General features: G+C 43.5%; 1 long non-coding RNA gene across 1 annotated transcript in view; it reads right to left on the bottom strand.

Moving 5' to 3' along the window:
• Positions 1-7,900: 7,900 nt before the first annotated feature.
• The window catches only part of LOC116100901, a 32,501-nt gene continuing 26,026 nt past the window's right edge, over positions 7,901-14,375 (bottom strand). Inside the window, exons 2-4 of the long non-coding RNA XR_004122725.1 lie at positions 10,580-10,741; positions 9,503-9,573; positions 7,901-8,570 (exon numbers count right to left, since the gene is read on the bottom strand). This is a non-coding gene — a long non-coding RNA (uncharacterized LOC116100901). The remainder of the gene's footprint in view (positions 8,571-9,502; positions 9,574-10,579; positions 10,742-14,375) is intronic.

Raw genomic sequence — 14,375 nt, forward strand, 5'->3', positions numbered from 1 at the left:
TTAAAGTGACCAACACAAAAATATGGAGATGACTAGTGAAACAGTACTTAACAAAAATTAATCAATAAACATGAATAAATGAATAAGAACATAAAGTATGAATGCAGCCTAAGTAATAACTTTTTCAAAGAGAATCCAGCTGTGCTGTGAAGAGGCTTGTGGGAGGAGCTGCCCTTACCTGTCCTGCCCTCTGCTGTGCTTGGCTCTTAATGAACAGGGAGTGAATGAATGACTCTGCTGTGCCAAAATACACCCTCTGACCCCATGCACTAGCATGAATTGGTTCTCCTAACTCTGTGCTGACCTGGAACTCTGTCAAGCACATGTTTCACCTATGCTAAAGCTGCATTCTCTCTACCAGACGTTTCCTACTTTGTTTCTCATGAAATGATATTGTAGGGTGCTGGGCAGTGGGGAAATAAAGGGGTAAGAGAGACCCGTGTCCCCCCAGAGCTCAGACACCCTGGGTGGGTGGATGCAGGAGACTGCCGCACACTCTCTACAACCAGGTGGGTATCTGGCTGTGGGAAGCCGCTAACCCCAGTCCTCGGGGGTTGGAGGGAGCAGTCCAGGGTCCCTGGGCCTCACAGAGGCCAAGGACAACAGGTTCTAGCTCTTGGGAATCTCAAGATGTCACTGGACACTGTGGAAGACCTGAGAACGGGCGGGGGCTCAGGGTGGTAGTGGCCCTGGGCCGAAAATAAAAAAGAGGGGTGGGGAGAGAAGATGCTGGGTGGTTCTTGTACTCAGGGCGAGAGTCCTTGGTCTGGTCTAGGAAGATTTCCTGCAGGAGATTAGACAAGGATCTTTAGGGGAAGGCCTAAGCCCTTGTTCTAGCACGGTGAGTCTAGATGAAAGGAGGCAGTCCATAGTTTTAAGGCTTTACTATAGAAGAAAGAGAGAGAGAGTGAGAGAGAGAGAGAAGAAAAATAGAGGTAAGCCATAGCCATGTAGAGAGAGGAGAAAGGAAGGGGGAGAGAGGGAGCAAGAGGTGAGAGTAAAGACAAGAAAGAGAGCAAGAGCTTAAGAGAGGGAGGAGGGGCCAAGCAGCCCCTTTTAGAGTGGGCCGGGCCATCTTGCAGCTCCCAGGTAACTGTGCTGAGGGGCATGCCTGCTGCAGTCAGATGACTGTGGGGGTGGAGTACAGCAAAAATACCAGGAACTTGGAGCATTATCTACGTGATAGATAGCCACAGGATAATGGAGGGAGGGCTTGTGGTGTCAGCAGCCTAACATCTGGGGGCGTAGCTCACTGTTCTGTCCCTTGTAGAATTTTCTACTCACTCAACCAGAACACAAACTGCCTTTCACGGTCCAACAGGATGGTAGAGCTGAAACACGGCTGATTGAAGCCATGGAGAATGGAGATGGCTGTGCACACCATTAATGTTTCTGTGGTCTCAGGTGACTTGTTGCTCAAGTAGCTAGAAGATAAGACTTGGTGGCACTGTGCAACTTGCAGATTGATGTCAGTCTTCACCAAAAGAACTTTTAAGGTAAGACATGTCCAAGCTTTTGGTGAGACAGAACATGATTGAACCCATCATGTCTTCCAGTATCAATGGCTCAGGTTACAACACACAATGTCTTGAATTCAATACTGGACTTAGCTGCTATATGATAAGGTTCAAGACAAGGTACCACTAAGGCTCTGATATGTTTCTGGCTCCCTTCAGTTGGGAATATGGTTTCAGCTCAGACCCAGTAGAATGCACACACTCTTCTGAAAAATTAAGGTGATCTCATAATGTTGGTGGATCACTACTCACTTCTTAACCAAGAATATCAGGATGTCACCATCACCCTGATTTCTCTAGATTCTTAGTGATCAGAATTCAGGCAAGGGCCCTAGAAGTTCAAAGAATGCCTTAGGGTCCTTTGCATTCCTGGTTTGGTCCCAAATCATCCCCAGTCTCTTTTCTTAAATGAGAATGTATGTGATATATTGGTTACTTTTTCATTACTTTGACAAAATACCATGACCAAGGTAACCAATAAAAGTGTTTGAGGTTATAGTTTCAGAGGGATAGAATCCATGTTGATGGAGCAAAGGAATGAGTAAGAACATCGTGATCCACAATCATGAGGCACAGAGAGAGTTCACTGGAACAGTGTGAATCTTTTGAAACCCTAAAGCTCATCCCCAGTATCATGCCTCCTCCAGTGCAATCACACCTCTTATTCCTTTCTGAACAGCACCACCAACTGGAGGCCAAGTATACAAATATAAGGGCCTATGGAAGCCATGCTTGTTCAATTCCCTGGTCTCAACAGGCTCAGGGTCATACCATAATGCAAAATGCATATAGTCTACCTTCAAGTTACCATAGTCTTTCAGTCTCAACATGTTTTAAAGCTCCAAATTCAAAGTTACTTAATTACTTCCACTGTAGGTTGAAGTACTTCCAACCTACAGTGGCAAAGAATAGACATAACTATTCCAAAAGGGAGAAATCAGAGCATAGCAAGGAAATATTGGACCAAAGAAAAATTTCAACAAGACAAACCCCAAATCCTGTAGCTCCATGTCTACTGTCAGAGAGTTTAGCTGGCTTCAACTCCAACTCCGCACTCCCTATCCCCATACCTTGTGTAGAGCATATGGATTCATTCCACTAGGAGAGGAAGAACACAGAACTACACCCCTCCTTTGCTGTCTGCAGCATAAATGTCTATCATGAGCTAGTTCTACCCCTGTGTGCATCTTCTCTTGGCAGATATCCCATAGCTCTGGCATGTTCAGCATCTTGGGATCTCTAAACAAAACCCAGGCTTCACCTTTCACAGCTTCACACAATGGCTTCTCTCTGGGCCTTTATGCAAAGCTGTCCTGAAACACATTGCCTGGCCTTCAAGTGGCTCTTCTTGACCATAGAGGAAGATTCAACAACTCCTTTACTAATGTATCATTCATGTCTGTGAAGTCAGAACTACATGGACAACACTCCCATGCTTGGTTGCCCCCTTGGGATGGAGCCTGACCTCTTGAATTACATCTCAGCATCTTTTATTGCTGCCTCATTTTAAGAGCAGAACTGACGCTCTTCAGGCATTTTCCTTTTATAATATAGAAGCTTATCCAGGTGGGTCTTGCCCTGAGGACAACCCTTCCCTTATTTCCTTTCAGATCAGGCCTCTCCATAATCTTCTTATCTCTTTTAGCACAAGCCTTGGCTCCAACATTAAATTTCCTAGCCTTCTTTTCTCTTTAAACCCTACATTTTACATTTTTTTGCCCCACTTGTTCATGTTTATTGTAGACACACCTAAGAGTGATCATTAACAACCATGCAACAGAGTCAATATTAGGCTGTCTTGAAATCTCCACCAAAAAAACTTAGTCCATTACTTTTTAAATCAGCCTCAGGCAGATTCATAGGTCAAGAGCAACATACCACAAGAACAATCTCTAGCCTCATTGCTAATGTTGCTCCCCTGTGAAACCTCTACAGTCTGTATAGATCTCAGCACTACTATCTTCCAAGGTCCTACTAGGAAGGGGGTGTGGTACGCAGAAAAATTCAATAAGACAGTAGGTCCTGACCCTCTAATCATTAGATATGTGTCTAGGTTACTTTCCTGTTCCTGTAATAAAACACCTCACAGGAGCAATTTAGAGAAAAATGCTTATTTTAGCTTACAGTTTCAGAATACAGTCCATCATGGTGGGGAAAGCATAGCAGCAGGAACATAAGACCGGCCTGTCACACTGCATCAACAGTCTAAGAACAGAAATAACAGGAGTGTGGCCAGGCTATAAAACCCCAAAGCCCATTCCCCGGGGGTTTTTTTCCTTTAGCAAAGCCCCAGCCTCTGAAAGTTCCATAGCAGACCATGAGTTGGGGACCAAATGTTCAAACACATGAGTCAATGGAACATTTCACATTCAAGTCACAGCAGCTTAGCTTGAGGCTGACTTTTGACCAGTGATATTTCAAGCCTGCTGGGTCCAACCCATAAAACTCAGCTATACACAGCTAGTAGGCCACAGCTAGTAAGAAATCACAGTCCTGAATCACCATGTAGAGAAGAAGCACTCATGAACAGCACCCACTTTGAAATTCACACAAAGAGAAATGAACATATATGATATTAAGTGTTTGGTTAACATATATGTGTGTGCGTGTTTGGTCTGTTTTTAAGAACTTCGCCTTGACTGTAGCAATAGGTTCAGACACTGGACACTGGTCTGGGAAGCTGACCATGGGTGTCTCTAGCTAGCTTAGTATCCTGAGCAAAGGTGATCTCTCCGGCTCTTTGTAAGTCTCAGGTGCTAAGCCCCATTTAGGATGTCATCATCTCTTTCTGGCCTCTGCCAATCCACCTGGGTGCCTGTTCATTTCCAAGGTTCTCGGTTCTGTGCTCCACAGAACTTCCCAGCCCTGTGGGGACCAACTGTTTGATCCCAGTTGCCTGTGCAGCTCAATCTCTTGCATGACAATTTTCCATACTCTCTCTTTTATTTCTTAGGTTCTCAATCCTTTCATAAAAAATTCATGCTGGATGGAGGGTTTTACATACCAAACAGGCCAGAGATTTAGGGGGTCAGCTTAGTGTTTCAAAATGTACCACTGCTTTTAAATATATATATATATATATATATATATATATATATATATATATATATTACTACAATTACCCTGAAAGAAATCCCTATTGTTTGATACTAACAAATGTAGCCATTGAAGCAGACACACATATCCAAAAACACCAGGAGAATTAATTACCTACAGTTAGATCCATCTCATTCTTTCTCTTCCTGGGAAATGCTGTGAAGTTGAATAATCTCCATTCGGCTTCTGTGCCTCAAGACTTATATTGTGAGCAGGACCAACCAGGCAGTAAGATAACAAGAAAATGCCATGCTGGCATCCCCTAGGCACAGCCCCGCTGGCCGGATAAGTAGGGAAGTAAAAATTGTCCTCTAATTTTACTACATCAAGTCTAAGAGGACTCCTGCGGGCAGGGGCCCTAATAGTCAGAATAACAGCATCTCAACATGGGCAGAGCCCCTGCCTTACAGAAGAACTCCCTGGCAGAAGCCAGGGAGATAGTCTGAAATTATGATAACACTCACTATAATTTTGTGTGCTTGCTACATGGCAAGCACTGCTATTAGCACTGTATGGCACTGTCAGTATGTCAACTCCATTAATGCCTGATGGTCTTGTCATCTTCATATGATGGAGAAGGCTGAAGAGTAGGGAGCTAAAGTAACTTTCTCTAGGAAAGGCTGGAGCCCTAGGGATCTGAAGTATGAAACCTTGATTCAGACATTGTTACTGGGGCAAAGATCACTGGGTTAAGAGATAAAATATCGCCGGGCGGTGGTGGCGCACGCCTTTAATCCCAGCACTTGGGAGGCAGAGGCAGGCGGATTTCTGAGTTCGAGGCCAGCCTGGTCTACAGAGTGAGTTCCAGGACAGCCAGGGCTACACAGAGAAACCCTGTCTCGAAAAACCAACAAAAAAAAAAAAAGAGATAAAATATCCAAAATGTAACTCAAAGCCGGCCATGAATAAATTGGGTTTGTTGGTTTGTTTGTTTGTTTGTTTGTTTGTTTGACTTCAGGGGTACTATGGATCAAACTCATAACTTCACTGACACTCGGAAAGCAAGTTGTCAAGAATGTATTACTGGGCTACAAGCCCAGCCCGTGGGATTTTGAAACAGTTTTATCATGTGACCCAGGCTGTCCTCAAGTCTATGAAACCTCTTGAGTACTAGAATCCCAAATATACACCATCAACTCTATAGGCAAGTTGTTTCAATACAGAGAAAGGTGTTATGTTTCTCTTTAAAATAGCATTTTCCTTTTCTTAGTGTGGTGAATAATGTTGTATTGAGGTCCTCCCTTCACAATGACACTGAGCTTGGTCAAAGGACATCATATGACCAATAAGATAAGCTTGCACAGTGTGGATTGTCTTATCCTGCTGCTCTCAAGTAGCCCATGACTGTCACATTCATGAGTCAAGACAAGCTTGTTAGAAAATGAGATATGGGAAATCATAACCCAGATCACTTTGAGCCAGCCCCAGACCACGAGAATAAAATGCCAAGCCAGCCCAGGCCAGAAGAACCATCACACCAATCTGCAAATCCAAGAAAAAAATAAATACTGTTGAAATCCACCTAAGCTTTAGGGTCTTACATTAAGCAGAAAAAAAATCTAGTATAGAATCAGGTGATACTAATTTCCTAATCCTGTGGCTGCTTCAACTCCAGCCATCTCTTCTGTATCCCAGAGTTTAAAAATAAGGCAAAAAGTGTATCTTAATGATATTCCCTGGAAATAATATTTGCTTAGTAATAACAATTCTTTGACTAGTTTTATGTTGGTTAAAACTTAATCAGTTGTCAAGGTGTTAGTAACTGCCTTTGCTCTAAGAAGGCATGCATACAGAGGAGAAAAATGGGTGCTCTGACATTTGTAATTATGGGTCCTGGGAGATGCCCAGGACCAACTGTATATGTGTCATGCCCATGGATGGAGGAATTGTTCACCACTAATAATCAAAGGTGAATGTTAACCATGTGCAAGAGAAGAATCAAGGTGCAGAATCCAGAGGCCTAAGAGATTCTGTGAATGGATGGTCTGACTAAAAAAGCTGTATGTTCCAAACTGAAGAAGATGAACAGACAGATAGGATTTGGGTAACAGCAGACAGGTAAACAGAAATGACAGTGACTGATAATCGGTCCATAGCAGCTACAGGCTTTGTCAGCTTTCCCTCTAGCCAAAACACCCTGGACATCCACCAGACCTGCCAGGCACTACAAAGACAGCTGTCCAGTTCACACCAGAGCTGACCACTAGCACACTCGCATAGGTTTGCAAATGTGTGAGAAATGAGCACCTTTCCAGGTCTTCTGGAAACTCCTTTGGATACTTCATTCATTTCTTTTTTCAAGATGGAAAAGCTACTGATATCTGAAGTCTGAAGTCCAGATCCACGGAGTCTGAAGGATAAAGGCTGGATCCATGGAATCTGAAGACTGGATCTATGGAGTCTGAAGTCTCTGCTCCATTGCACCCGATGCTGTCAGGATTTCTACTATTCTTGTCCATGTCTCAAACACTTGCTCATCTTTCCAGACTCAGTTCATACCCCACCCCTCTGAGTTTTTCACCAACCCCTCTCTTTCAACTCCAGGCACTTAGAGCATCTTTAATCTCATTGGGCAGAGGGTAAATGCTAGAGACAGGGCAGTTGGAGGTTAAAAGGAGGTGACGTTCTATTTTCCACTGATTACTAGCCTTGTAACCTGACCCAGGACAAATGGCTTAACATTTTGAAGGTGCCATCTCCATATTCCTAAAATAGGATAATGACAACACCATCCAAAATTAAATAAAAGCTCTTGATGCAGTGTTTTGTTAAATGACCATTGCACATTTTATTGATAATGACTTTGAAAAACTACTTTTTCTTTCTGCAGAAGCTAGAGTCAATACTTTTTGGAAAGATGGAATTATGAGATATTTAAATCCATGGTCTAGAAAAATTGTCAATAATGTGCTTTCTATAAATACTTGTGGAACACTAGTGGGTGGGTGGGTAAATAGGTCAGTGGATGTGTGGGTTGTGTAGATGGCTAGGTGAAAAAGTGGGCAGGTAGATGAATTTATAGATGTATCGATGTTGTGTGGACAGAGGTGCAGATGGGAGGATGGATCAATGAACATATAGATGGATGGGTATGCTGTGAGTAAATGGATGGATGGATGAACATGTGGATGGATGGGTAAGTGGATAAATGAGTGGATAGGTGAATTTATGGACAAATGGCTTGATCCATCAAGCCCAGTGAACATGGGTTATTTGGGTTTTTTTTTGTCCCTCAATATTCCATAGTTTCCAGTGTTTGACTTTTCACATTTGACTAAATTTACTCTATTTTTAATTTTTAATAATTTTTTCTTAAATTGTTTTCTAGGGAGCTCACTATGTAGGTATGAAATGATATTAATTATTGTATATTGAAGTAAACAAATAAAAATGGCAGAAGACATAGATGCATCAAGCAAAAAGAGCAATGATGAGGCCATCATAGTAGCTGTGCCAATAGGAAGACACTGAGAATGATCAACAGCTACACCTTAAAACTGCCTGAATAGGGAGGGTGGAAGCATCAAAAAGGATTCTGAAATTTCCAGCTTAGGCTGGGTGTGGTGGGGTGAAGTGGTAACTTAAGGGTTCTTTGGAAAGTCAGTTGGATGATGTTTTGCTGGGGCAAACACATGAAGGAATGTTTAGTTGAAGTGGACATAGGTGAAAGGCTAAGACAGACTCGTGAAGGAATATTTAGCTGAAGCAGACACAGAAGAAAGGATATTCTGCTAAAGCAAGCTCATTAAAGGCCATGTGATGAAGGATTCTTTGCTGATGCATATTTTGGTCTGCTTTACATTGTGTAATTGAACTGCATTTGTCAAGATTCCATAGAGAGAGAAATGCACCCCAAAAAAAAAGCTTCTGTTGGTGTGCTGCAGATTTTTTGCCACTTCCACGAACTCAGGCTGATTGACAGAGTGATATCATCTGAGACAGATGCACGGGCAAGACCTGTGGAGGACATATGATGCATCAGTTTGTGTAGAGTATAAGAATTTGGAGGAAGTATAAAAAGGACTCAATGCACAGTGACAAAAGCTGAACTTGGCTTGCTGGTATAGTAGCCATGCAATGCTTGCTGGTCTTGCATCTTCCCTGATCTTTACTTCTCAGAGCCGAGAGCTTTTCCTAGAGTTCCTGTTGGTTCCTTCTGCTGACTCCAGCTGAGGCTGAGGCCTGGCTGTCTCTGCATCTCTGCTAGGTAGTGCCACCACTGCTGATTCGTGTTTGCTATCCTGAATCTACCATATTGGACGGCTGGTGTGTCCGTGAGGTGTTTGCAAGTACATCAAACTGCCTGCTGATGCTAACCTGTGAACTGAACTGCTGGTTTCCAGACATCACAGATGGGAGTTGCTCCAAAAAACCTTTCTAAACAGGTCTAATTCCCCATATCCTTTTGCTTCCACTACCTCTGGTAGATGGTGTGTTACAAGGAAGGTTAGAGCATTTAAGAACTGTCATTGAAAATAGGCGTTGAAAAAATTAAAGTTACAGTGGGGTCATTCACTGAGAAAGACAGAAAAAGGAAAGTGTTCTACTGAACGCATTATTCGCATCAATTCAGAACATATCATTGAACACAGACACATAAATTCCACTTTGGAAGAAGGGGCCACCCGCACTTCAGAACTCTTGCCCGCTTTTATCCCTCCAGGTTCTCCATAGCACCCAACACAGGAATTCTAAAGGAGTTCTAAGGGAGTCTCATTGGCTGTACCTTATAAAGTGACCAAAGTATCACACAAAAAGAGAGAGGAGGTCGTTGGATGAGTCATGAGAAAGTCCTGCCCATCACCTCCCAACAGCAGGTGTGTCAGGTACACACCCAGCCACCTACAGCCAAGGCCGCATGGCTCAGGCTTCTCCTTCCCTTTGCTCACCTTGAACAACGTGGGTCATGATCATCAGTATCAGGTCAGTCTCATCGCAGAAAAGAAAGCCTGTTCAGTAGCTTAGGGAGAAAGAAAACCAAATTACAGAGCACTGTGAAATGGTCCCATTAGTTTCTGACAAGTGTTTTTTAATGAAAACAATACAGACAATTTTTCATTAAGTTAGTTTTATTAAAAATCTTAGAAGAACGACCTTTACTCTGATACTCTGTCTCCTCTCCATTTTTATGTAAGGATGTCCTTTCTGTGTGAATTGAAGATAATAAGTCGTAGTTCTTATATATTTTTAATGATCTATTCAGCAAAATTAAAAATCAGTAACCTTCTAGGTATGCTCTCTCTCTCTCCCTCTCTCTCTCTCTCTCTCTCTCTCTCTCTCTCTCTCTCTCTCTCTCTTTCCCTTTGGTTTAATTTAAATAGTCGTGGTAGAACAATAGCCAGTGGGCACTGGATACTAACCAGACACTGCCCTGTCACAACGTGCCCTGTTACTTGTGGGATATCACACTAGCTAGTTCACACTTTCTGGCAGGCACATTGATATCAGAAGTGTTGCCCAAAGTCAGGGAGGACAACTCGGTTAGCTAGTTCCAGTTTATTTGTTCATTTCCATATATATCCACTAAGCTACCATCTTCTGGGATGGAGACAACACAGCAAGCCAGGTGGGCAAGGTGTCTGTCTTTCTAAAACTTGGAGAAGACTCAACCTGATCATTTGGGCTCAGAGCTCGAATAGGACCAGTGATGCTCTGTGACATGATGTGGTGGGTCTCTTGCTGAAAGAATCAGACAAGTGTTGATAGGTGGATGTGCCAGTCAGTAGGTCAGTGAGAAGAAAGCTGGGTGATATTTTTTCCCTTTCAGAAGTTCCCCTTTAAATATCCTGTTTCCTTCTGAAGAGTCTCCCCAACTTCTCCTTATGTAACTGGCTTCACAAAGATCTAGAATCTGTAGCAGAGTATCTCTCATGTGTCTAAATAACAACTTGGCCAGACAGCAGAAAAGCCAGACAAAGCTGCTAAGTCTTCTGATTGAGAGGAAAGGGGGTCCTTAAATCACATACCTGAAGGAGGTAGAAGAGAGCATAATTTCCCCCTGGTCTTTTATCTCATGGCAATTTTCTCAGATGATTTGATTAGCTCCAGTCTCACTGTTGAATAGGACTGCAAACACTTGACACAGGAGAGCCAGCTCATGAACAGAGAACTCTTATTCTTCGGTCCAGCTGCATGCATTACAATAATTTAAGGGGGCGGATTTTAAAATGCAGATCACAGATCAGTAACTGCATGGCATCTATGTATTTTTAGCCTCCCCAAAACAATTCCCATGAACACCAAAGTCCACAAGCTGATCTGAGCCTCTATCGTCCCCAGCATCCTGCTCCAGTGCTTCTGCCTCACTTCCCTTTCCAGAGTGCATGCTATCCACCACTCCTTTCAGGCATGGGGCTAACTGGTGATAACTCAGGTTCTTTAGAATGTGCTGCATTCTCTGAGTCTAAGTCTTCCGCAGTCTGCCTATCAAGTTGTTTGCTGCTGTTATTCTTGTGTCATGCTCTCAGGATGCCATATGCAGAGACCAGACTGTGAGCATAAGAGCCAGGCAGCCCTGGCCTCTAGCTGAACTCTCTCAGAGCCCTGAAGCTTCCACTCACAGATAACTTTGCTCAGAAGGCCAGCACAGAAGCTCCAGGAAGCACAGACCATGTTAGCAGACTGTCATAATCCATGGATGACAGCAGGTTTGAATTGGCAGATTTAGTCTCTGCCAAGATTTTTCTCCCTCTCTATCATGCTACATCTCGTATAACTTCAGCATATGGAGGATTAATGTGGAACTCACAGTCGGTCCTAGACAAAGCTGATTAAAGAGAAAATCTAGAGCGTGAAGATGTAACTCAGTGGTAGAGCACTTGCCTTGCATATATGCATGTACAAGGTCCTGGATTCTGTTCCCAGAGCCACAAAAAAATGGAAAGAGGACAAAGGAGAAACCAGAGAGACTAAAAAAAAAGGAGAGAGGCCTGGTAGAGAGAACAGATTTGCTTGAATTCAGCCATTTGGATTACAGACTGAAGCCAGAGGTCTGTGTGTAGAAATTCCCTACATCAAGGTCTCCCTCTGCCCTGTTATGGTTTAAATATGACATGTCTACCAAAGATTTGTGGCTTAAAGACTTGGTTTCCAGTGCAGAAGCATTCAGAGCTGGAGATTTCTGATCATTGCTAAGTCCTCAGGACACCAGCTTCCCATAAGAATCAACCTCTTGACAGATACATAACATTGTAGATGGTAGAAGGAGGTGGCAGAGGAAATACCTTACTAGGGACAAGCTCTGGAAAATCTACCTTGTCCCTGGTCCATTCATGCTTCATTCCTTTCTGTGTCACCTCACAGTTCCTGATGATGTCCAACACCACCATTACCCCCAGCAACAGAGCCAGTGGACCATGGACTAAAACCTCGGAAGCCATAGCCAAAATAAATCTTTTCTCTCTTAAGCTGTTTATCTCCTGCATTTGTCACAACCTGGAATGTCTGACCGACACACTTCCTTAATTCTTTTGGTTTTATTTCCAACTGGAGGGGCTCATATGATACCCTTGTTTAAGGCAGTGGGTTTGTGTGCTTCCACCTCAAATGGTAGATTCACACACTTAACAATTTTATCAATAAAAGATAGAGAGGGATGGATGGTGTTGTCATGGAGAGAAGGCACAGTGTTCTGTGGGATGGAACCTCAGTGTCCACATTGGTAAAGTAGGGCCAGAACTGCCTGCTGCAGACTGCTTGGCTTGTGACAAGGAACAGATGGTGTTCCGATATTGTGTTTTTGATTGTTGTTGAAGTTTCATCTGAGTTATCACACAGCCAAAGAAATAAAACAGAAACAAAAAGGCAAGTTCTTGGACCACTCTGGCTCTAGAGGACAGACTTGCCCAAGGACCTGGAGAATACTCGCTAGGGAGGAAAGCATCCGTGCTCACAGAGAGTCAGAAAGCTGTGGCTGGGACTTTGAAAGAAGAACTTCTAATGAATTGGGATAGATTTTTTTTTGAAACACCAAGATTTTAACTTGTTGTTGGAATAGAAACAGTAGGAAAGAGACATAAAAGGGAAAAAACAGATGAGGTTGCACCTAATGGGCTCCTGTAAACAGCCTCAGCCCTGCATGTGGGAGAGCAAAGGCAGAGCCAATTTGAGAGGCAGCTTTTAGGTTCGAAGTCCTGGCAGGATGCACATGAAAGAAGCTGGGATGCCAGAGGGATATGGAAATGGCATGCAGAGAGGAAACTGAGAGAGACTCACTGCAGCGGGCAGGACAACGATGGCCACGAGAGGCAGTTATTCTTACATCTGAGGAAGGAAGGTTGCCCTAAGCCTGAGAAATAAATTCAAAAGCCAAGAGAGGAAAAGTTGCAGGGGAACCACGGTCTAGAAAAACTTGACTTTCAGGAAACCTGGGGTTGTTTATGTACAGGGAAGTTGCACCCAACCAGTAAGCACTTTTGAAATCTGGAGTCCAGGGCTTTGTACAGAGCCCCCGTGTGCCTTGATCTTGGCACTGGCATACCATGCCAGTGGTGCAGAGGGATAAAAGGCATTTAAAACATGAAAATTCACAGTCCAGAGAGCAAGAGCCAAAGGAAAGACATGAAACTGGAAAGATCCTCACTGCTGAAGTTCACTGCATACTTATTGGGTATTAGTAGACCCTTCCTGTGGCTCATTTCTCCATCTGTGGGACCACGTTTCAGTTGAGAGGTAGCAAAGTGCTTTCTAGTGGAATTTGAGACACATGCTGTTTTGCGTGACGGTGTGCATGCGTGCGTGCGTGCGTGCGTGCGTGCGTGCGTGCGTGCGTGCATGCGTGTGTGTGTGTGTGTGTGTGTGTGTGTACGTGTATGTGTGCATGTGTGTGGTGCACACACATATATAAATGAGAGCACTTGCCTTTGCAAGCACATTTGAAGCACAGGGCTTGACTTCAGGCATTTTTCTCTATCTTTCTCCACATTATTTTATTTTGAGACAGGTGTCTCACCGAACTTCTGTTTTGGCTAAGCTTGGTAACCAGCAAGCTCTCAGGGATCCTACCTCCCTCCATCTCTAGGGTTATAGACAAGGTACCTTATCCAACCTGGGCCGCCACACTCAAGTCTGCACACTTGTGTGACAAGCTCTTTATTGACTGGCCCATCTCCCCAGCCCCACATTCAACCTTTTGGATTGATGATATCTATTTGGACTTAAGCCTGGAGAACTGTAGATAACTCTGGCCAATCAAGTTAAATGTGAAGCACAAAAAATCATTCTCTTCTTCTCACTCAGCCATCACCATGCACTTTCTGCTTCCAAGCAAAGCTAAGAGTATCTATCGTCTGTAACTGGAACATTGATAGGAATTCTGCTTGGAAGCTGTATGGAAATCTCTGGGGGAAATGCTATCATCTAAGGAAGTTTATATTACCCTATGACCTGATACTTTCAACCCTTGAAATGATGGGATACATGAGTATGCTTATTAGATTTTGTCAATTAGAGTCACTTTAGAAGAAGGAATCTCAACAGAGAAATTGCCTCCATCAGAGTTGCCTATGGGTATATCTGTGAGACATTTCCTTGATTAATCATTGATGGTTGTGGGAGGAGCCAGTCCTCTGTGTGCAGGGTTACCTCTGAGCAGGTGGTCCTGGGAAGTATAGGGGTAGTACATGCCTTTAATCCTAGCACTCAGGAGACAGAAAGCAGGCTGGGAGTTTGAGACCAGCCTGATCTACAAAGCAAGTTTCAGGGCAGCCAGGGCTACACAGAAAAATACTGTCTTGAAAACAAACAAACAAAGAAACCAAAACA

The sequence above is a fragment of the Mastomys coucha genome, unplaced genomic scaffold (assembly GCF_008632895.1).
Source record: "Mastomys coucha isolate ucsf_1 unplaced genomic scaffold, UCSF_Mcou_1 pScaffold21, whole genome shotgun sequence".
NCBI classification, from domain to species: Eukaryota; Metazoa; Chordata; class Mammalia; order Rodentia; family Muridae; genus Mastomys; species Mastomys coucha.